This window comes from Numida meleagris, chromosome 5, assembly GCF_002078875.1.
Source record: "Numida meleagris isolate 19003 breed g44 Domestic line chromosome 5, NumMel1.0, whole genome shotgun sequence".
Lineage (NCBI taxonomy): Eukaryota > Metazoa > Chordata > Aves > Galliformes > Numididae > Numida > Numida meleagris.
Window position 1 is genome coordinate 25,028,658 of NC_034413.1, and position 25,857 is coordinate 25,054,514.

The window sequence follows — 25,857 nt, forward strand, 5'->3', positions numbered from 1 at the left end:
TCACCCATGCGTAGGTAGCCTTTTTCTCCTGGCTATGAAAATTTACGTTACTAGTGATGCTAAATTTTTGGAGACATGATTTCCTCAATATTAGAACACTTAGAACACAGTTTTAAAAGATGCCAAAGACTTTGGTCCGCATTCAACAAATTTAGTCACTCCGGAAGTAATGCCTCCTATAAATTTCCATGGAAACTGCAGCATGTTGAAGATGCACAGCACTGTTTGATATAGCAAATTCTCAGCTACAAAACACTATTTTTCAACATAATCACCACCATTATCTATACATTTTCACCAGTGACGAACAAGATCCTGCATGCCACACTTGTGAAAATCTACATGGCTGTTTGGAATGTGTCTTATCTTTTGCACAGCTGTCATCACTGCTGAAACATACCACCCATCACCTCACTGTGCTAACATCCACTGTTTGGTCTCCATAAACATTCAGCAAGCATCAATGAGTGTCAATAGGTGCCATTTTTTCAGCATGGAGGAGTTAAATGCCACACCTTTGTTTCATGTGCATTTGTCAGATGCCATTTTTTCAGACTGCCCCTCTGCTGCCATCTGTCACACAGCAATAAAATGTAACAGAATATTGATGGGAAGCGTACTGCCATACCACCAACACGTGCCTCTGATATCATGGGCCAACATAATAGAATAGGAAGCATTACTTTCAGAGCAAAAAGTAGGCAGTCTGACATTTTCAACAAATCCGTGAGTAAAAAACATTTACTAGTTTTTCTAAAAATGTCAACCTCAGGATTATCAAGTATATTTCAGAACTGGGTTCTAGAACTTACCATAACTCTATAAGTTTGACATTTTAGTAAATATGTAGAATAAAAAAGACTTCTATGAAATATACATAGCAAAATTTTGCATAGTAGTGTATATTTTACTGGGAAGTACTCTATCTTCTTTAAAACTTAATTTCTTTCTCTAGTGTGACAGTAATGTAGGCTATCTCCAGATCCATCCTAGGTTAATTAGGTGGAATATCTTGTGTTTTTCTATTCTCGGAAGGATGATCACCTGTCTCCTTTCTGACACAAATGTTATTTCTATATGTAAGTTGGAGTACTAAATGGAAATAGTTGTTTCTACAGTAACTTATTTCAATATTCTCAAGAGGAAATAATACTTTTCATAAGGAGAAGGAATCTAGAATTATTCTGAAGGTACCATCAAAACAGTCATTTAATTACAGTCCATGTTCGACAGCATAAATATGAGAGCTGAAAAAACATATATATTTAAGCATCTCTCATGTTCTGCATCAAAATTTCATAGATTAAATATACTCTACATAAAAAAAATTCTATAGTTTAATGTTTAGATCTTAAAGATTTTCTGAGTTTGTATTTGAAGTATTTCCTTTAATTGATACAATTTTGATCTCATATTTACAGTACTGCAGATCTGTGCTATCTACTTTTTAATGAGAATGCAAAGTGGAAAGAACAGCATGACTTCAATAATATTTTATGCCCACACGATGTGTGCTTTTATTTATTTATTTATTTTTTGGTGAACATGTTTCCACCGTGTTTAGATCAGAGGAAAAGTTTGTCCAAATAAAAGTGACATTTCTGACTGAAGTGATGCATGCCAATTACAGTTGGTCTGTCCTATTTATTAAAAACTGGATGCAGAATTTATCTGTGAACTAGGTACAGATACATTGTTTTTCCCTTTCTCATCCTATTTTTCCTGTCTTTTAGTTCTTATTCTTCTGATATTTAAATATTTGCAATCCTCTTCCTATCCAAATCTGCATTTTCTAACTGCTTGTCTCATTAGTTGAACTAAGATTGTTTAGAACTATTTAATATTTTTCTATGCTATTTTTCTTGAGACTATCTTCTCTGCTTTTTGAGTCAATCGAATCTTTCTGTCCTTTTATATCACAGCATTTAAAATTCTGTTTCAAAGGATACAGCAGCTTTAGAATTCATATGATCGCTTCCTGTTAAAATAACCCATTCAGAAAATCAAAGGAACACAATAATAATCCAGTTAAAAGATCAGAAGGAGAAGAAAATATTCTAACTGTCCAATTCAGTGGTTTTCTGAAGAGAGAAAAATCGTTGATGTTTCCTGGCTAGGTTTATCCCTCTGCTCGATTATTGCACACATTGGGTCACACTGATGTTTAGCATGTAGTGGAAGTGAAAAACAAAAAGCAAGAATGGAAATATTCATATGACCTTTTGAATCCTTTCTTTCTATCTGGTCTACTTAGGACATAGGACAAGGTGTGTAGAATGCTGTCCAATTCATAGTAAAATGAAATCTGGAACAAGTCTCATTAAGATCAGGACAAAAATGCACCATTCTGCCCCGATGATAATACAGGAGCTCTGACAATTTTAGAAGGGAAGAGAAATGACAAAGTGAGCTGGGACGATCCATCCCTTATCACATAGCCACAAATCTTAACGTTTTGCTGGGTATTGGCTGTAAGAAGAGGAGATAACACCTATTGTGTAACAAATGCTATGTTTTTGTCATCTTTCTTAAATCTTTCTTAAAAGTTGAAACATTTTGAGGTAGTTATATCTCTATTAATGTTCATCAAAGGAATAGACAGCATATCACAACAAATTACTGCTTTGTCTGTGTTACCGCATTTGAGGCATTGTGAAGGAAGTTAAACATAAATCACAGGAAATGTCAGCTGATTGCTTTAGAGTTGCTTGCAAAGGGGTTGGACAAATGTATTCAGATTTACATCTGGAGTTGCAAGTTAATATAAAACTTAAAGCACTTCTACACCTGTCACCAGCTGATGTGGAAAGAGCCCAAGATAGTTCTTTTCAGTGGTCCTATTCTTGTCTTGAGGCTCTGATTTACTGTTTAATCTATCATTTCTTTGATTTTCTCTTAGAAAACAGACTATCACAGTGTTATCATTGTGAAAAGTCACAAATAAATTTTACATAGTTAATGGAAGGCCCAAAATGCAAAAGGATCAAAGAACAGCCCAGTAATACATTACAGCAATAGAAGAACTGGGGAAAAATGTGATGTTTTCTAGCTTAGTGTCACTATAAACTTGGTGGAGGCGACTTAAAGATCACAAAAAGTAGGATGGAAGATAAAGTGAAAATTAGTTATCTGAAGCAGAGATAATAAAACTTGTGACAGGTCCAAATAAATTAGTCCTGCTTAAAACATAGGAATCTATAAAGAGTGAAGAAGAAAATAGTCAGATGACATGAACAAAATAAAGATGAAGTTCTTGACCCAGTACATCCAAGGAAAACAACTAGGAAATGAAATAATACACCAGAACATGATCTCCGCAGTAAAAAACCTAATACCTGATCAAAACTCACTGCAGCCATGCTTAGCTGCATTGCCTGTAGAGTTAATTTAGTGTACGTGGTAGCTATTGATAATAAAGTCACCAGGTAACTGCAGATATAATATGTCACTATTTCTGTTCTGAAATACTAAAGTAAATCAGAGTAGCTATTTCACCCTGTTGAGGGGATTTCACCTACGTTAAGAATCAAGTAGTAAGTAGACCAACATTTTAGCTTAACTGGCTTGCTGATTGGTGGCAGGTGGCTATTTTTCAGACGGGGTGCAACAGAGAAAAATCAAGTAACAGTTTATTAAAGACACACTCAAACACACAAGAAAATAGCACTCCGAGCATACACACAAAAGTTATACAATTGCCTCAGTACGAATGTACTTAAGATCAACTGATTGCTACTCTTTAAACAGTTATTTGGAGTTTCTGAAGATGCAGATATGAAAACAACAACATGCTACATGAGCTTTCTTCTGAATGAACAACTGAACTGACTTCTTTTAACTAATGGTTCTGGAATCACATAGAGCAATTTAACTTGTGTTGCAAAAATTGTAACTTATATTCCTCTCCTGTAAACTATAATACTGGATGCTTGATGGAAACTGGAAAAAAAACAACACAGAAATGCACAATTTTACATGTATAATATCACATACTTATGATACTATCTGTTTAAGCCTTGTTTTGAAATATAGGTCTACCCCAAAAAATGAGATCAAAGGTGATAGCGTTAGTTAGAAAAAGTTGTTACCAGTTAGAATAACTTGAATTACCTGTCAATAATCTGGTAGTTGTCTTTTCAATAAGAAAATAATTGGGAAACAGTAAGGATTCTTTCATTTCTTCAAAATTTCATATTTTGATACATCTTTGAAATTGCAGAAGAAACTCTCCATGAAGTCCTGAGGAGCCAGCCAAGTGTAGATTCTGGCTACACAAGCCATATTTAATGAGTCAAGAATAAATAATATATTTCTTAATGAAAACAAAACAAAGAAACCACATATCATATTGTATTTTTAGTTTAACATTGTAGTGTGTATCTTCAATTTTACTTAAGGGTACAATCTGATTTTCTGTATTGCACACCAAAACTTTTTGACCCTCATTTTCCAGAGGTACATTAATTTGAAAATAGCTAGTGAGAAAGGGAGATAAGGTATCAAAAGTCATAGAATTATAGAATTATAGAATCATTAAGGTTGGAAAAACCTCTAAGATCATGTAGTCTAACCATCCACCTACCTCCAGTATTGCCCTCTAAACCGTTCCCTATCTACTACATCTACTCTTTCCTTAAACACCTCCAGGGACAGTGACTCCACCACTTGCCTGGGCAGCCTGTTCTAGTGCCTAACCACTCTTTCTGAAAATAAATTCTTCCAGTTATCCAAAATGAACCTCCCCTGGTGGAACTTGAGGCCATTCTCACTTGTGCTATTGCTGGTTACCTGGGAGAAGAGGCTGAGAGACTCCCACCTTGACACAACCTCCTTTCAGGTAGCTGTAGAGAGCAGTAAAGTCTGCCCTGAGCCTCCTCGTCTGTAGGCTAAACAATCCCAGTTCATTCAGCTGCTTCTCTTAAGACTTGTGTTCCAGACCCTTCACGAGCTTTGTTGCTTTTCTCTGGACATAATCCAGGGTCTCAATGTCTTTCTAGTAGTGAGGGGCCCAAAACTCAACACAGTATTTGAGGTGTGGCCTCACTAGAGCTGAGTACAAGGGGACGATCACCTCCCTGCTCCTGCTGGCTACACTACTTCTGATGCAAGCCAGGATGCCATTGGCTTTCTTGGCCACATGGACATGCTGCTGGCTCATGCTCAGCTGAGCATTGATCAACACCCGTAGTTTCTTTTCCTATACACTGCTCTCCAGCCACTCTGCTCTAAGTCTGTAGAATTGCATGGAGTTGTTGCGAGTGACGTTCAGGACCTGAACTTCATCCCATTGGTCAGGTGCTGAGTAAACCATCCCCATGGTAAAACAACAACAGCAACAAAATAAACCAGAATTCCTGCAGTGGCATCAACCTCTGAGCCACGTACTTATCAGATGTGTTTTCTTAGTCCTCTCAGTATCCCTCCCTGCTACTGAAAGGATTGAGGAGAACACCACCTGTACTCCTGCTCCATCGAATAACTGCCTAATCCCCTGACATCCCTTTTGATAGCCCTAAGGCTTCTCTCAGTGACTTCATTGCTTCCAGCCGGAACTATCAGAATAGGATAATAATCAGAGGGGTGAACCAGGTCAAGAATTTTTCTGGTAGCATCCCTGACTGGGGCCCCAGGGAGGTAAACCTCCCGGTGGGTAGGGCCAGGCTGACATGGGCCCTCTGTTCCCCTTAGAAGGGAGTTGCCTATGACAGTTGATCTTCTTTTATTCTTGGTGGAGACAGTCTTGAGTTGTCCACACTTGGCACCTTGTGTCTTCTTTATATTCCTTGTTATACTGTAGATTGACTGTTCAAGGTAGTCCTATAGGCTACGTAAAGTATCTGTTTTAATGATAGGAACTTCTGGTCCAAAGATTCCTTACAAATCACAGAGTCTGCTGGAATGCTGTGTCCCATACCTTATAAAATGAAATTATTTACATAACACATGAATGGCTAATGGCTTCTGTACTAGCATTTTCACACTTAAAAAAAATTTTTTTTATCTATATTCACTAAAGGAAAACCAAAAAAACAGAAATGCAATTAAATGCAACTTCATTTCTAACTGAACCCCCACACACACTTCAGTTTCAGAGTCTGAAAATTTTAAGGCTACAGGATAATTCTAAAATATCAGACAAATGTTATTCTAAAACATTAACCCAAACAATTTGTATTGTTTTTAAAATAAAAATATTTGTAAAATATCTTTGTTAAAGTAATCTTAGATATGGAAGTAATCTGCTGCTTTTATGGTTTAATCCTCAGAAAATAGTCAATATCAGAAATCTGTAGAATGCATAACAAGTGCAAATTTTATTTTTCAACCTTTGTAATAATAGCTATATTATATGTACAGTTTGTGGCCTTTGAAATGAAAGTCTTGGAGGATATTCTTCTCAGTAATGTACTTGCAAACATCTTAACATTACTAAAGTAGAGTAGAATTCTTTACAGAGGGAAACAAGTTGAAGGGAAATGTACTATTGCAGCTGAGGGAGAAACACTAGTGTTTATACATCATGTACATTTATTGCATTAGATATTACAGTTCAAAAGTAGGAAGCTAGCCTTTCTCACTAGGTTCTTACTAGTTCATATAGGTGCTTAAATGTCAAGGTTGGTCAGTAGTCATAGATGCTTTACTATTTATGACTGTGTAGCACTATAGCAGCTTCAAAAATAATGAATGCATTAAATATCAAAGCTGGTCTGATAGTGCTTCTTATTCTGTAAAGCATCTTAAGGAACCTTCAAGTTTATATAGTCTCCTCCTCTTTTATTGCAGCAAAATACATTTGAACTATCTTGGTAAGGCAGTCATGGCAACGTATTCACTTCTGTATGGCCAGCAAAGTGGCTGTGTGTATCAAAGATCAGGACAGTCCCTCTTGTTTTCCTCTGGTGCTCCCATACATAGATATATGCGCAGTGACAGGTTGGCTTGCTGGAGGGCTCAATGCAGAAAAACATTCAAAGTCTAGATTGCTAGCTGCAGTTTAGACTCATTAGAGAGCAGTGTCTCAAGAATATATGTAAATAAAACTTTGTTTCAATACTGAAGGATTTGATCCATACTTAGCTCGAAAAGGAGGATGAAGGATATGCAGAGAATTTTTAATAAGCCAAAAATATAAAAAATAATTTTCTTTGCTGTTTTCATTTTACAGTAAATGAAATTATGAATCAGAATTGTATTTTCATTAGCCAGTCAAGAGAGAGAAAAATGCCCAGGTTAAAGGATAAGCATCACTTAGTACGATCTACACTTCTGTTGTAAGTTGCACTTTCTGGCATAGTTCTGATTCTGTCTTACCTGACCAAGATAGGCTACTGAAAGGCCTTTATCACATTATAGACTAGATCATTTATCTCAAACTTAACATCTTTGCAAGTATTCAATTTGAGAATGCTAAAGCTTAATGTTCAATTTAGCTAGCCTACGAGACAGCATTGATGAAACCTGCTGATTTTGTAGATGGGGCCTCCAGTTTAACATCCATACCACACAATGACTTATTTCTCTGAATTTGTCATATTACTGTGTATGGGTAAGCTAAGTGCCTAAATTACATAGTAAATGAATGGAATGTATGAGCTAGAAACAAGATTCATTAAAAGAGGAAAAGAGTTTTTGAATGGTTTCTCCCATATTAGTCATCAGCCTGTTACATAGGTTACAACTATAAGTTGGCTAGTCCGATAAATTCATGTTTATGTACTTAATGTTATATGTCTTATTTGAATCTGATCCAGCATAGTACAGTCACTTTTTTCTTTTATGCTTAATTGTTATACTTAAGAATATTTAGAATTCGTTTGCCTTCAGACCTTGACTACAAATTTCAAATAATCTTTTATTGACCTTTTTATGACTATATCCATACCTCTGACATAATTCAGAAACAGCTGGGGCATCTACTAACCTGGCTTCATTTTGGTTTGGTTCAGAAAATCAAAATACTTCCCAGAAGAATGATGTTCACAGTATATTTTTAAGTTAGAAACTGATCTTGCTAGTATAGCAGGCCTGAAATTTCAAAACACTATCAAAAGAATTATTGAAATTTTGTCATCAACAACCATAAGAACAAAGCTGATTTTGAAAAGAAAAAGAACTGATTGGTATGTGTTTTTTTTGTTGTTGTTTTCTTAAGAAAAGCTTTCTAGTAAGGGGGAATCCTTAAGAAGTATTGCATATTTTCTAAACTTCTGGCAATTGCCTTTTGACATCCACTGTAACCCGTCTTCAGATCTTTCTTTAGATCACATCATATTGTAATCTAATGAGCTATAAGAGAGATGCAGCTTGCTATGACACTTAAGGTAGTGTTTTTAAATGCACGTGCCCCAGGGTAAGGCTTTTATATTTCCCAAGAAAAATGAAGCAGCTTTGAAGAATTCAAGACTTTGGAAAATGAAATAGAAGCTGAGACTAAAAGAACAAATGGGTCAAAAACACACAGGGTACTGCTAATTTGAATAGTCTATACATATATAGCAAGAGGAAATACTGATAAGATTTGTCAGTATAGAAGGCTATGTTGGATTATTTCCCTGTAACACAGAATGTGTTATAATAACAGATCTTATATGTAATTCATTTTATAGCCATAAATGCATTATACTAGAACAATTGTGAATGCAGTCGAGTGTACTGATGCCCAGCAGTGGTGAATGCATGCCTCAGAAAAAAATGAGAAGCCTTTATAATGTCTTGACCTGTACAGAGTTATTCTTTGGGGCAAATAACACTGCCTGACCTGAGGAAAAATTCACTTCATGACCTAACCCCAAAGAAAAGCATTTAATAGTTCTGTGCAAGGAATGTGCTTGCTGCAAAATGTCTTATCTTTTCTTTGACTTGAACTAAACCACTTATCTCAATGATATATTGTGATAACAAGTTTAACGTGAGGTTGTGTAAGTTTTAGCCTACCTGTTTTATTTCCTAGTATGTGTACCAGGTATCATGCTCGGTTGGAGTTATTTTATAATTATATTTATCATGTCTTTATTAGTTTTTGCATTACACATATTCAAACCAGGGAATCTGGTCAGTGCAGTCAATGCAAATATTTTTTTTTTTTCTTTTTTTTTTCCCCAGCATTCATGTTTAAAATACATTTATTAACCAGATAATTGGTGCTCTTTGTGGACACTTAAATCCAACTATTTAAGCATAGTCCATAATATGGGAAGAATCACATTCTGGAAGTACTTAATTTCTTTCCACTCCAAAGAAAAGGATCTTGACTCATTTTGCCACATGCCTAAACTCATGAGATGAGCCTCATTCTCAAGTAACATGTTTCGTTAAGGAAGCCTGCCAAAAAGATCTTATAACAGGTAAAAAGAGCCAGTATTCTAACGAAAACTTAATTCATTCTTTTGTGAAATGTTGTTGTCTTGTGAGAAGTTAGTTTATGGCCCAGAAGATTCTAGTAGTCAGCTAAATTTTCCCTATTACCTGAAAAAATAGGCATTTCAAGAATAAAATGTGGAAAGAAAAATCATCCAGGCTACATTAACATAAAATAATTGTGAAAATAAATTCGATTTAACTAATACATTCTTGCCATTTGAAGAGCCATTCTTTGAGAGTAATAAGGACAAAAATCTGTAAGTAGAACTAATGAAAGGTTATGTATCATAGAACACATTATTACTGCAAGAAGGCCTGAACCATGCAGCATTAAAGGGAAGATCTAGTAGATTGTAAATTGAAGATGCTATTGAACATGGAGATAACCAAGAATACATAGGGACAACACTTTTTGCTTTGTTTCTTCTTTCTTCCTCACTTCCGTGACTCCCTTATTGATAGCCTTATGGTATTGCAGTCAGTGAAACTGATTTGCTTCTCTACGTGTAGAAAGATTAGGTTGTTGCTGTCAGAAAAGTATATGTAAATAGTAAGTCCATTTCTTGATTAGTTTTCTTTTTTCTTATCTGATGAAAAAGGCATGAATTCATATTTTAGAGATAATAGGTAATTTCTTGTTTTTACTAGTTAGAAGATTATATTCCTCGTGGTCATTTAATGACGTGAACCCCATATTTAGCTTGCTGAATACCCGTAGCATGTGGGTACCCAGTGCTTCAAATATAGTAATTAAAGCTTTTGCCTAATACCTAAATCCTTATCTGCAATTGATTAATATATTTCATATCTGAGCCAATGTTAGCTAACTGGTATTTTTGAAGAAATAGCTCCCTTATTATGACTAAGGAGATGACATTGATTTTTCTTTGACAAAAATCAGGTAACTACTGTAGTTACATTTTCTATGTTAAGAAATAGCTTTATTATTAGAACATTTCTTATGTATTTCTTATGTTTTGGCTTTTGCAGAAGGAAAATATTGCTTTCTTACCCTATCTTCTGAAGTTATAGTAAGAATATGGTTGTATGTTGGTGGTATGGCAGTACAGGCTGAGCCTTCCCACCAATATCCCGTTATATTTTGTTGCCATGGAAAAGATGGCAGCAGAGGAGCAGCCTGGCAAAATGGCATCTGACACTGAAGTGTGTATGAAGCAAAGATGTGTTATCAAATTCCTCCGTGTGGAAAATATTGCACTCACAGATATTCACTGATGCTTGCTGAATGTTGATGGAGACTAAACGGTGGATGTGAGTACAGTGAGGAGCTGGGCAATACGTTACAGCAGTGGTGATGGTGACATGAAATCAAGCCACATTCCAGATTCCATACAGATTTTTATGAGCATGGCATGCAGGCTTTTGTTCACTGTTGTTGAAAATGCATGAAAAACAGCATTTTGTAGTTGGGAACTTTCTCTACCAAATAGAGTTACTGTGCACTTTATATCGGTTGCAGCTTCCATGGAAATAAATAGGAGGCATTACTTTCAGAGCAAGCTACGTGTATATATATATATACATACATGTAGGTTGCTCTGAAGTGTACATCTATATATGTCATGGTTTTATGATTTTTATTATCGGTATTCCACATCATAACATCATACAGTGCACTGGGAGTTAAAGAGTTAATCCTCCAGTTCCGTAGATCATCAGTAGTTCTGGGTATACCTGTCTCAGAAGAACAGAAGAACTACACACCCTAGAGGTCTTTGCATTGTTCTGTATCCGTTTTCCATTCAGAAGGAAAGATAAAACTATTTGCAGATCACAAGACGTTCCCTTTTTTCCCTTTTTGCTCATCTCAGCAGCGTGTGTGCTCTCTAGCTGTCTCGCCTTCAGCATTAGAGTAAGGCCTTTGGCTTTTGGATACTCTCTCTCTCTCATTTTATTTGATTTATTAGCCTCAATTCCAATTATATTGTATTATATTGTATTATACTGTGTTATCTTGCATTCCGATATCTTTATCTAGTAAATTAGCTGTCCTCCTCAGATCGTTACCGCTGTTTTGTTTATAGGCCCATCTCCCAACCCTTTTCCCTCTTCCCCTTTCCCTTTTTCCCGGGGCATGGGTCCGTGCGTCCCCTTGCCCCATTAGTCACAGAACTGGGCCGAACCAGCCCGTAAACCACTGACAATATACCTCATATATACATACTATATATATATATATATACAAATATAGTCTATATATAAATTTACATTCTGTTGTATACACATTACGTTAACTTCTGTTCTTTAATAGCATTCTTGTCTGTCTATGGCATAACCAGACTGTATAGACCGTGATTTACCTATGGTTACAGCCTGAAACTCATACAGTAATAGCCTATTCTCTCTGGAAATTTTGAATATTTGAGTTTATGCAACTAAATAGTATTTTGGCTACAATGTCTTCTAAAAAGCATAAAAAGCTCAGAAGATGAGGACATGGTGGTACTGCTGCATTTCCCTTCAAAAGATTTGAGAACCACTTAGCAAAAGCTATTATAATCTCAAAGCAATTAATTTCCATCACTTCTCATCTGGTTTAACAGCCATAATGACCTGCATGCATTAATCCATTGAATGAGTCTGTATGAAGAATTTTTTATTAATTCACAAGCAAACATGAAATCCAAGGTTCAGTGACTGGAGGTGCTTCACGCTGAAGTGAAAGATCTGAGTCACCATGTGGGGGAAGTTTGACTGCACTGAGTCAAGTTAGTGAGATAGTCAGCAACTGGAGGTGGCACCTGATCTGCTAAAGAGGCATTTCTATCTTCAAAGAGATGAGGCAGTCTATTAGTGAGAGAAATGTCAAAACAAACTCCAGAATAACTTAGAGTTAAATAAACTTTAAAGGAAAGAAACGGAGTCTGAAAGAATACTGCGAGTCACTGCAGGTGAAAAAATGGTATAAATACTTCACCTGGAAAAGCTTGTTTCTGATAAGGTACCCACCTATGATATGTTTGTATTTGAAAATTTTGAAAGCAAGAGAGGATTTCCCAAATAACTAGTGACGCATCAATTACATGAACCTGGCTTGATAATGAACCAACAGTCATTCTCAAATCCTCTACATGTCTGAAGGACTTGAAACATTCAGTAACTTGCCAGATCAGGCTCTGAGTTTTTTAAGTAAATCAGCACTTTATTTATAACAGCTAGAATTATTTATAACAGCTAGACTTGTATTGGGTCTCAAGCACAATTTCTGCACAGATATGACTACAGCGTAGGCAAATTGCCTATCTTCTTCACAGCTCTGGCAATATCCCTTACAGTGACAAGTGCTATACATTCCTATCTTTATCTTAAAGGGATAGGTCTTTTTAGCATTTGACAGAGTTTAATACAGCTATCGTGTTCTGGAAGGAAGAGTTTGCGTGGAATGTGTCACAAGTTCAGAGGACCTACTGTTGCTTCTAGATTTGTGAGCAAGTAGTTGGCTACCCGTGAACTTGACATAATTTTTTCCATTTCAGTGAATACAAGTTGGCTGGGAATAACTTGCAGCTGGCACAGCTCTATTTTTAAATAGATTTATTAAAAGAAATTAAAATTAGCCTTTCTTCTTCCCCTCAAATTTCCATCTGCTGCAATTAATATTAACATGATTTCTAACTTGTCGTTTTAGCTAACTATATTTTTAGAAAGACTCCATAAAATGGTAGTGTGAAGAACATACACTTTGCATTCTCGTCAGTCTGCTTGCAGAAAATGTGATCCTCCATAGCAACATGCAGGTCAAAATGAATTTTATTTAATGCCTCCCAACTAATGTATAGCACATAAAGCACCCTTACACACGTAGGTTTTTCTGAGATATCGTTCAAGCCTTCATCACTATCACACAGTACATTCCAGACAGGCACTCATGGGGAGGCTAGTAGAATTCAAAGCAGGCTGAGATACTGTGCTTACAGTCAAGTAGAAAACATCTGCCTACCATTCATCAACAATACACATCTTCATCATCAACGTGTGCTATATATGTAACACAATCATTGGAAACACTGCAAAGCTTTTCAAAGATGTTGTTGCTCTCTGCTCTTGTGGTTATAAAAGGTCCACCTCAAATCAGGTCATGCCTTTGCTAAATTTTATTTGGAAAATGATGGCTTTACATCTGTAAGGAATTTTATCTGGAATCTTCTGCTGAATTGTGTTAGTAGATCTATAGATGAAATTATTGTGACAGAACTGCCAAGACAGCAGTGATCCAAAGAAGCAGTTAAACACTTAATTGGCTGTATCAGGTCTATTTTTATAAGAGAAACTTTATACTAAACAGTTTTTAAAGTGTTCTTTGGTGCAGTAAAGTCTTTGTATACATGATACTAATTTTTTTGGATGCTAAATAAACCAGTATTTCCAGCATTTTAAAATAGCATTCTTCATAATAGCATGTTATAAAAATTAAACCCTTTTCTCATTTGAGTTTCATTGATGTGAATTTCACTCTTTAGTTTTGGGTAAGGACTTGTAGGACAAGTGTAGTGGAAATGTTCAGTTGTGGCCTTGAAGCAGTGATTGAGCACCTGGTGGGAAGGCAGGGCCAACCCAGGGGAGCTCAGGTGTGAGCAATGCAGCTGAGTGACTGGAAGGGGTGGAGCCAGGATCCACCTCTTCCCAGACCTCATTTAAGGGTTGGCAGTGGAGGTGAGTATCTTGCTGGAGATTCCTGTGTGCCTGAGGCCTTCCAAGGGTAAGCAGATTTTTTTTCTTTATTTTTGTATCTGCGGCTGCTGTATTTGAGCAACTTCTCACTTGCTGCAGCCTACTCTGCTGTTATTGCTGTGTTTTCCATTGTGTTATGGCATTACAGACAAGTATTGTATTTGTTTCTTTTTTTATTCACACTGTGATCTTTCTAAGTCACAGGCATTAAGCCTATTGTAGAATTAAAATACAGCACAAGCCCTGTATGTATTGTATAGGTGAACTTGCAGATGCACATGGAAAACATCATCCATCTAGCATGTAGCTGTGCAATTTTATAATTCTCTGAAATACATAGAAAATGTAAAAATAAATAAGTAAAGAGTACTACCAATTACTATTTTTACCCTATATTTCCAGAGTATAAGAAACTCTAAAAACTTTCTATATTTTTTCCTTTTGTTGATTCTTTGGTTTATATCTAACCTCAAGAATGGCAGTGGAAAACAGAGGTAGCATCAATTAATCGTGATGTATGCTGGAGGTATTGCTGCTGCTTTCATGGGCAAGGAAGAAGGAGAAGAGCTCAGGGTGAGTGTGCTCACTATTGAGGGCGGAGGTCCTGAACCATGTAGTATCTGCATCTATGAAACAAAATGCATAGAAGAAAAAAGATGCTCCTGTTTAATAATTCAAATGTAGTTAAGCATTAAATTAGTAGACTCTCTGCTGTCCTCTTTGCTGTTCCCCAACTGTTATGTTCTGCTGTATGTTGAAGCAATTCTAATAAGTACCTTAGCTATTGCTGAGTAAATAAATGAGTAAACACCCTTACTGCAGTAATGATCAGGGAACACAATTTCTGGCTTGAAAATACTTTAATAAAAAAGAAAATCATTAGCTCTTAATGACAGTTTTCCTTTGCTAATGTTGAAATTACAGTAGAAAGAGGAAGAGAAAGGGAAATAGACATCCTCTCTAGTTAGTAAGAGTCTTCAGCAAAGACTCCGATTAACTCAATCTGCCTAATGTAATTTTACTGATGGCAGTTTTACTTACTGGCACATTAAAATAAAATTTTTTAATCTTCAGAAATAACTTCATTGAAACCACTATTGCAAACTTTCTTTTCATATTTTTAATTTTTTAAATATATGATCTGTCTAGCTCTAAATAGTTGTGTTAGTCCCAGTTCATAAAATTAGGCATTACTGCTTAATTTTAAATATATACCTAAATGATAATTAGAGCTACTTGACAATAACGTGGGAAACCAAATGAAGCTGTTTTCCAAATAAAAGAATGTAAGGTATGAAAGTAAAGGCATCTTGGAGTGTATCATAAGCAACATTTCTAAAGAAGATATATTGGAAGCAGATGCTGTTCCTATGATAACCTGAAGGCTGACTTTTTCTGACAGTGAATGAATTGAGTTGACCCCGATTAGTCCTATCTCTGTTTTATATAAACAAGACCTGCCAGATTCAGTTTGAGAAGTAAATATAACCAGTCTTTATGTGGGTGTGCAAGACTAATAAGATTAAAGTCGAAACTGTCAAGGGCACAATTGTCTTCTTGTAGCATCACTGGATAATAGTAATGTATCCCATAGAAGCAGCTGCTGGGCTCAGAAAATGATGAGAATGTGTTATTTGTGCACTGGAAAAGCTTTTCTCTAGATGCTAGTTTAACATAAGAGTTCTGGGCACTGCCAAGGGATTGGACTAAATTGTAGTAAATTCCTACAGCTGGCTGAACTTCACACCACCCTAAAATGTTGTGGGAATAAAGAATTTAGAGTTCTCAGAAATTTCAGGGCCAGGATGATGCCTTTCTCTATTTTGTTGTAGAAACAACTTTCTTTTAAAGTGGATTTACCACTTAAAAATAAGTCTGTTTGCTTACTTATTAGCAAGAAACACAATGCAAGCCCTTCTTTTTTCTGTCCTTTCTGTGTTTTGATGCTTGAGGAATTCATATGTTGGATTCTTCTTTAGTCCCCTTTTCTTAAATCCATCTGCCAAGGGGGTGTGCTGGCCACTGCGTTTCTGTAAGAAATTAAAATATATTTAGTTTGCATTACAGTTAAAAATGAGATTATTCTTTATGGATTGGAGTGAGTGCAGTACTAGTTTTGACAGTAAACTTAAGTTGCTCCCTGAAGAGTCCCTGCCAAATACATGTATTACATGCCCTTTTCTCTGCCTGGCACAGTGTAGCAGTGAAGAGGCATCATTTACAGAGTTGCCTGTATCATGGCAAAATTTTCTTTAAGACCTTCTTAAGGAAGCAAATTCTTGTATGCCATAAAATCCACATAACCAAACTTTAGCACACCATAGTACATCCTGTCAAATTCCAGTTCTCCAATGCCTGATGCAAAGTATGGTTTCATGATAATTATCTCAGCAAAAAATATAAACTTAGAATTTTATATAATGCAATTGTTTCTAACAGGAGCTAACTGAACACTTTTTATAATGAACAACTGCCAGTGACTATGGCTTGCTTTCTATAGCCAAGTAGTCAACAAATTACTTTCTCACTTCAGTGAGATCATTCTTAATTGTAATTTTAAATGAAAATTGTGTGAGAATGTTTCAGCTAGTGTTTCTTGTCAACTTTTTTGTGACTGTTTTCTCCATTAAGCATTCCCTACTTTGCTGTCATTTTCTTGCCTCAATAATATTATCAGTAGGCAGAGGTTTTATTACAAGTTACTTTGAAGCTGCATGGGCAGAGGAGTTCTTGAGTTCTAAGTTTCACCCTCTCTAAATAATGTAGTTCTCCTCCATCAGGTCTTATTTTTAATGGTGTCATTTGGTTGATTCTCCAAATCATCATTGCTTAGCACTCAATGTTTTTTTTCCTTCGTAGAACGATGTGGATGAGAACAGAAGGAATCCAAGGGGTCTAGGAAAACTTGTTGCCACTGGGCACACCGTAGCAAGGGGAGGATAGGCAAGACAAAGCTACAATACGGGCAGTGCAAGGACATGTCCATTCTGTTGTCCTGGAGGATTACCATGACTTGCAGAAAGGGAAGGGAGAAAACTGACCTTTGTAACATTACCTCTACTGGTGTCGCAAAATGGGTGCTTTCTTATGCGAATGAATGCTCCTTAAAAACCATGCAGCACCACTTTTTCTTCACTGTTTCAGGCTCCTCAGTGCCTGAAACAGCTTTTTTCCCAAGTTTGTCAAACAGAATTATAAAGTTCATATTCACCTTGCAACCATATACAAGTTATTTAAAAACAAAACCAAACCCTTAAGCATTCTGCCAATACAAAGTCAGACAGTTTAAGCATTGATTCAGTCTCTACAAATAAACTAGTGTATGTAAAGCAAGCCCTAAGAGGCAAAAATATCTGTGCTACTTCCAGAAGTGTTCTGTAAGGCAGTGAAGCAGAGATCTGAATATACAGCACTCGATGCATTTCTGGATGAAAAGAAAATAAATCTTACTCTATTCTGAAGTAGCAGTCTTCTCTTTTCTGCATGATAATAGAAGTCAGAATTTGAGATAAGAATCCTGAATTAGGGTCCTGTGTTCAATTCAAAACTTTTGTTAAGGTAGCAGCTTTCAAAGCTTAATTGTACCAAATCTTATTCATTCTTCTCTTACAGAGAAATGTATATTCATCGCATTTAATTTGCATTATTTTGGGGATGTATTTTTACAATAATTTCAATGTTACTTTTTTTAGTCTGGCTATTGCTTGTTAAAATGGATTTCTCTCAAGTGACTATGCAGCAGTCTCAGAGGCAACTATGTAAGACTGTGATAGCCAGAAACTTAACTCACCCCAGTAACTTATAAAGTAGCTCTTCTGGAGCTGATGGAAACTAAAAGCTATGTATGGAATGTGCTGAGTAAACTCTCTGTAACACTGGAACATGCAGTTACTTTGGTAGCAGATCAGAAGATGGAACAGTGTCTCCATTAAGCATAATCTCTATTTACCAGTGCATTTTTCCCATGTCCCCTTTAGTATGCATACAAATGGCTTTGTAAGTGACAGTTGTTAACAGGCAACATACTCTGTTTTTGAATATTTTGCTAATTGCAACAGACTAAGTATACGAGGCAACATTTGGGCTTTGGTTTATTATGCAGCTGGCTAACCATTACTTATGTCTTCTGAAACTAATGAATAAGCAGGCTTTTGTCTCCATCTAACTCATAATGAATAAATAATATTGATGAAGTTAGTTAATGTACTATACATAGAGTCTGAAGAACTGAGTTGGAACATCCTGGAGCTTACACACAGGGAAAATTGTAAAATAGCAAGCAAAATTGACTGAAAAATCTAATTCTTACTAATTTGAAGACAAAGTGTTCCATGGGACACTGATTCATGTCCAAAATTGTTTGAAATTGTCTACAGTAGCCAGTGCAAGCATACTTTAAGTGAGTTTTCAATTCCAAACTGTGGATTTCAGAAGACCTGTGTACTATTTCAGTAGAGTTCAAATTGTGACTTTACCGCCTCCAGAACTTTGAACCTCTAGAGATGTACAGTGGAGGGCCACAGGGATGATTAGGGGCCTGGAGATCTCCCTTATGAGAAAAGACTGTCAGACCTGGATCTCTTCAGCCTGGAGAAGGCTGAGGTTGACCATATCAATGCCTGTAAATGTTTAAAGGTTGGAAGTCAAGTAGGTGGGACCATGCTCTTTTTAATGTCACCTGGTGACATGACAAGGCAGTGGGCACAAACAGGAACATGGAAAGTTCCATACAAACCTGAGAAAGAACTTTTTTGAGGGTTACAGAGCACTGGAACAGACTACCCACAGACTGTGGAGTCTCTGGAGATGTTCAAGACCTGCCTGCATTGTTTCCTATGTGACCTGCTATAGAGAAACTGCTTTAGCAGGGAGGTTGGAATAGGGCATGGGTGTCCAATCTTCTGGCTTGCATGGACTGTGTTGACTGAAGAGGAATCATTTAAGGCAGCATCTCCAAAGGTTGCTCACAAAGTAATGCATCCCATTTATTTCCATGGAAACTGCAATGGATATGAAGAGCATAATAACACTATTTAATGGAGCAAATTCTCAGCTACAAAACATGATTTTTCAATGTAATCACCACTCTTAGCTATGCATTTTCACCAGTGAAGAACAAGAGCCTGTGTGCTGTGCTTGAAAAAAAAAAATCTGTACTATCTTTTGCCATACCACCAACACTTGTCTCTGCTGTGGGCCAAAATAATGAAATAGGAGGCATTTCTTTTGGAGCAGGCATCATAAGATATACAATATAGTGAATGTATATAGGAAACAACTTTTTGTTTTCTATTAAGACATACAAAAGAATGCAACAAAAACATAAGACTAGTGGGATATTTGATTTTTTTGTAAAATTAATGCATCAGTCTGGTTTGATAGCAGTGTTTGCAAGTCTTAGTGAGATCTCAAGGTGATCATCAGACACTTTTGATGAAATTTTACTCTTCCTGTGCTTCATCCTTGAAAACATTTGTTCACAAGTGTATGTGCTGCCAAAAATGTGAATGTGATGATGTGAATAAGGTGTGATTGTGAAGTGAGGGATATTTTTCTCTCATGAGAGAGGGATTATGAAAGTCTGGTAAAGAGACATGATTGAATTTTTGATTTCAACTCTGTGCATTCCATTAGAAAATTTGCATGTAATGTTTTTATGTTGATTGAAAATAGATTCGCAAATTAAAAAAATTGATGTTTTTTGGCAATCTTGAAAGCCATTCTCAAATTCCTTTATCAAAACAAAGCACAGCTGCATAGTTTTTGCTGTTCACAGAACTGTTTAGCTAATAAAAATCCACAAACTTATTTGCCATAACTTGAGTTAGTACTGCACTGGAGACTTGTTGTACCCTGGCTTCATCCCAGATTGGATTACTAGCGCACCAGTGTTTGGTTGGTGCTGAGTGATGTGTGTGCATCCAGGGCCAAGCTGGGCTGCTTCGCAGGGCAGAGCTGCCACCATGATGGCACAGGACAGGGAACTGTCACTGTGAGAGCTGTGCCAGGCCAGGGCTGTGGTTTGGACATGGCTGGACTAGGTAATCTCCAGAGGTCTCTTCCAACCCCTGTGATTCTATGAAGTGATTTCCGAAGGCAGTCTTTGTGCTATCAATGAAATATCATGTGTACTGATGTTATTTGCTCTTGTGTGCAAATACAATATATAAAAAGCTGTAAGATTCTGAACAGGTTCTTGTACATAATCGGTTTTCATTGTTCAGTTAAATGAAATATGAGATTATTAAAATGTGTTAGTAATGTTCAATGAATAACAATGTTTACTGAGACAATTTAAATAATATTGATGATCATTCTCCTGCCATCATGTTAGAACAAACATGATCGTTAACTGAAGCTTTTAATACTTATCAATTATGTTGTTGTTAAGCATCCAATAGTGTATTTTTAATGAACTCTTATTTACTGAACAATGAAATAGTGAGTTAATAGACTTAATAAGTCATGTAAAAATGCTAATTTAAGAAACAAAGGAAAAATTGGTTTAAAGTAGACCTGCTCCTGCAGGTCTACGTCAGAAGGGTTGCCAGGACCCTCTCACACAGTGGTCACAGCCAAATGACATCACCTCTGCAGCCCTGCTGTGGCAAGGGGTCTTCAAGGTTCAGGTCCTGGCACCCATGATTCCAGCTTTCAGGCTTTCCCCAGCTAGTGGTTCCCAGAGAGCTGTGCTGCCTTCATGTCCCCCGCATAACCCAGGAAAGCTTTAAATGTTTTAGCAAATAGGGCCTCAGATACTGCAGCTAGGTTTGTCTTTAAATGAGGATATCTCAAATGTTCACCTCAAGATAGCTGTTTATAAACCCACAAAATTTCTTAAATGCTTTTAAAAAATCTGTGAGTGTCAAGTCTGATTTGTAGTCCTGAAGGATTTATTCCACTAGATTGTTCGAACCTCTTGTGTAAGTTATAAAAACACTCAATGTAAGTACAATTTCTACATGATATTCACTAGAAAATATAAATTTTTCTTCTTTTAAACTGGGGTAATTGGATTAGGCATCTGGATATGCAAATACAATACCAACTGCTAAAATGTTTTTTTCTGAAGCTATTTCTTGACTAAGACACTGTATTATTAGGTTTATTGAAGAAATTTCAATGCTACAGACTGTAGAAAACATACCGTTTAGCAAATGCCAGTAGGCTTCATTTAACTGCATTTCTCCATGGTATTTCTTTTTTATTATTATTTCTACTTTTTCCTTGTCTTCAGAAAAGGCAAGAGTTGGAAAGAATGATTTCTCTGTGAGAACATCTTCATGTATTGAATTCTCTACAGGGCAGTCTGAAAGTTTTTTAATGGTGAAAATTCAGGAGTATTAGAACTGGATTTAGCTATTCTGCTGAAGTACAAAAAAATGAGTGAACAATCAAATTCTTTAAACAAAGAAAAAACATGAACATACTAAATCTTGTATTCTGTACAGCACTTTGGTAAATCCACTGTTTTCACTGATTTCACATGGATGGAATCCATGTTTTCACATTCACTCATCTCAGATTACTTTTACAATATTTTTAGCCTTCACATAAGGCAGAAGCCAAAGTCAATTCACTGACTTCTGGATGGCAGCAGTGACTCAGTTTGGAGAATGGTTATCCTTGGTAAGACCATACTTATGCTCAAAGAAATTTGTGGTGATTCGGATTTGCCATGTGATACCTGAGTAATTGAATGTAGTAGCCTGAAAATTCATACAAGGAACTGAGTTTCTTTACATTTTCTTTACTATCTTCTTTGAAAAAGCTTTTCTTCTACTTAAATTTTCAAAAATCAATGGTATTTTCTTTAAAAAAAAAGTATTAAATATAATATTTAATCTTTGAAATAGGAGCAGCTTTAGCATCAATTACTACTGTCTTCATCTTTCCTTTATTTTAACTTTTAACAACATGAGTAATTCTCTAAAGTGTAGGGAATAATTAGAATGCTTGGTGACTTCAAGTATGGAATGTGAACATGTATGTCTAAATGTTTCCAATTTTGAAAATTAAGTTTTAGCTACTCTGTCAGTAAAATGTTCTAAATTTTTTAGCTTTAAAAAAGATGAAAAATAAATTTTTAAAGCTCTGTATCTCTTTATCCTTCAGTGCAATTTAGACCTCAAGCCAAATTTATGTTAACTCGTTCTCTTCGTCTGGTTCTCATTTCAAAAATGGAGATTTAGAAGATTAAGTGCTGTTATATGCAAGACTATAACTCTGTACTGACTTTTATCCTTTCATATGCATATATATTAAATTGAAAACATTGATGGCATTTGTAGTCTGAGGTAGGCTCTGGTAATTGAGTGCTCAGCTTACCTAAATCTTTTTACAGGTCGTACAGATTATGAATAATGAACTGTCTTAAACTGTTTGGAAATTTTTACCATAAATGTGAGTGTAGAGGAAGTGAAAATCAAGTCAATGAAAACCAACTGAACATAATATTACTAGTCATTATTAATATCAGAAAAGTTGAATTTTCTCAGAACAGGAGAAGAATGAAACCATTTACATTCTGCATCCTATAGTTGAGCACAGGACCAGATGTACCTGGGATGGAATAATAGCAGGGAAGCACCACTAGTCTATGGGCATTTCAGTCTGTGGAACAGTTCATAGGAAGCACAGAAAATATTAGCATATACTAAAGGAGCTTCTGTGTAGCTAAGTAACTGCTTGGTAATTTATAAAGGTGGTGTTCTCTTTCTTTCTTCAGTTATCATAACGGGTTAAGATAAGCACATCTCCTGTGGAAATCTGGAATGAAAAAATGTAGCCTTATACTTCCCAGAATACTAGCAACTGATTCTACTACCATGGAAAAAGTGCTATATACCTGAATTAAGCTCATTTAATGCTAATTAAATCTAAAATGATCAAAACCGGTCCAGATCAGACAGTTATGTTCTGTCTATAGCTATGGAGGGAGAGAGAACTCAGGATGATCTTCATCCTATTGTAACTTGGTTTTCAAAATTATTTGGCTTCATTACCTTCTCTAGGTAATATTTTCATTAATTGGAGAGGGAAAACAGATTTCCTAGAGAAATTGCTTGAAATTTGCTTGGCTGTGGTTGAATAGGATCACTCACTGCCCTGTCTTCATAATACCATGGATTTCAGCTAGGATTGTCAAGAGTAAGATGTCTATCACTCTGTAAAATATTGCCCTACTTGCATTATTTAACAGTAGATATGTTAGAGGGAAGATATTTTTCTTGTAACTGTTATGACAAGCCTATTTTTAGAGGAATAGTATACAGTGTATCTTTCAGTAGGTTCTTTCTCCTGGAAGCAGAGGGCAATATCTAAGATGCTTTAAAAAAGAGAAAAATATTTTTGATGCCTACTTTAATTCATATTGCTTGTTACAATTCCACCAGGAGGAGGGTCCAAAAAGACAAGGCACTGCTTTTTCTCTGTCACCTCTCCTGCTCATGGTAACTGTACATGCACAATGAAAAACATGACAAAAATGAAGGTCAAAGCTGTCTGGGAGCTCTGAAGAAAAGTACACGTCAAACCAAAGGAAAAAATGAACATGCTGCGGCTCAACACTTCTCAGTTGCAACAAAAATGATCCTCCTTTCCAAACAGTATAAATAGGAAGTATTCACTGACAGAGGGTAGTTTTGGAAGCCAACAACTTCAAGACAGTTGATTCCTTAATGGAACCAAATGAAGCTTCAGTGCAAATTGGTCTACCAATTCAGAAATGTCACATGATGCTAACCATCTTTTCCTCTTTTTTTTAACACTATACAAATGACTTCTGTTAGGAATTGTGTTTTAAAATATCAAGACAGTGTATAGCTTCAATACAAACTCAGATAGTTTTGTATATTTTAGCATTTGATTTCACTCTACATGAACTATAATCAAATGTAGGTGTTGAGGTAATTTGATTTTTAGCATGACTTTTAAAACAATCACTTATACTGTGTGCATGTATGTGTTTGTGTGTATCTGCCTGTCATTTGTTCTTCCAGTACTTTTTAAGCTGCTGGCCAATTTCAGCTAAATTTGATAGAAAGATGTAAGTCTCAAAGAAACAATTTCTGTGAAAATTGGAAAAATAAGTATCTGGAAGAAAGGAGAGAGGGAGAGAGAGAGTGATGGGAGAGGGAAGGAGGAACAGAGAGGTTTTTGTGGAAGTTCACTTCCAAGAGACAAAGTATAGAATTATGTGTTTAGTATGGACCTGGCCAGAGTGCCAATAATAACATTTACCCAGAAAGTAAGACATACTAATAATTCATTATAAACTCAGGAGGGGGGGAAAAAAGAACAGGAATAGATCAGTCTGTACTCATACTACGTCTTGGACTTGTAAGTACAATTCGGCTTCATATTGATGGATGAGAGATGTCTTTCAAACTTCCATGGTAGGAGTGCAAAAAAATACAGTACATATAGTGCTTATTTTAACAAGGACATTCACAGAAAGGAAATCAACTAATCTAATGGAAGATTATATTTGCTACATAATATTTCTATTTAATAATAATATGCTGAATATATCACTCTTCTTACTTCATTGATAGAGAAGTAAGAATGAACTGAATAAGCCTGATGAATTGAAGGAGAGCTAGTGAGACATAATGTGACATAACGACTCTTTTGAGCTGGGAGTTGACTCCAAAGAAAGGACTACTTTCTAATCATCTTGCAGATGAATGTCATTTGGGCACTTGCAAATTTGAGGCACCTAGAAATCACATGATACCTTTCAGTGTGCATATACATAGACAGAAATCTTGGATTTCAAAAGGCATGAAGATTAAAGGTAGACTATTAGCAAGAAAATGGAACAAATAGAATTTTGGGTAGCTATTCTTTAGTAGATAAATGAGAATGCTTAGAAATATGGTAATAAGACTTGGGAGAGGATGACAGTGTGATGTAGTTGATAATGCACAATAAAACCTATAATTATTTCACATCTCAGTGCAGTCATAAGCATGTTACTTGTCTAATGAATGTGAAATTATTTTTATTTAATTTTGTAGCCAATCACATTTGCATAAACTATGTTACGTTTGCTAGGAGTTTATATTACCCACCCATTATGGTAAACTATGTCTAGTTCATTTCATACATATGTATACATATTATTCACATTAAAAATTCATTTTAAGAAAGTTCTAAGTTAGTTAACTTGTATTTTCTTTCCTCATTGAATGCAACTATTGGACTCTAAGGAAAATACTAGTTTTATGAGCAAATCTATGAATTTAAGACATAAAATGAATCAAATCTGCCTTGGAAGATAACACAGTGTAATAGCCAATAACCTTACATAAAAACATAGCATTTTATGATACACATTTTTCACCCTACACTCTCAAAACTTTTTAACTTTGCTTTTTAAGATCCTCAGAATAATATGGTACATAAACTACTGAGAGGAGCAGCAGTAGTTTGAGTGAGTGAGATCTGAAGTTATTCCCTGTAGCAGGAGTGTCCCTTTCATTTTTTGCCTTGCTAAATTGGCATTTTGCAACATTAGGATCCTTTTATGTTATTCAAATTCAAGAATGCTATATCATTTCAGGAGTTTCAGGAATTAATCTGAAAAGATGTCATATCTCTAATTCTGAGTGGTGCTGCTGATCTTGTCCAGTGCAGTCATCCAAACTGAGCCACCCAAAGGCCACTTTAAGAAGCTCTGAGTCTTTTTTCAGCCACATTGACCACTAAAATTCACTAAAGATGATATATTTGAATTACAAGTTTGTAAAGTGCCATGACTTTGAGATTCTGGAGCGTCCTGTGAAACAGTCTGAGGGG

The 25,857-nt window shown here is 35.9% G+C and overlaps 1 long non-coding RNA gene across 1 annotated transcript in view; it reads left to right on the forward strand.

The window, feature by feature from the left end:
- Positions 14,022-25,857, forward strand: part of LOC110400403 — an 89,270-nt gene continuing 77,434 nt past the window's right edge. The window contains exons 1-2 of the long non-coding RNA XR_002439800.1: positions 14,022-14,083; positions 14,530-14,628. This is a non-coding gene — a long non-coding RNA (uncharacterized LOC110400403). The remainder of the gene's footprint in view (positions 14,084-14,529; positions 14,629-25,857) is intronic.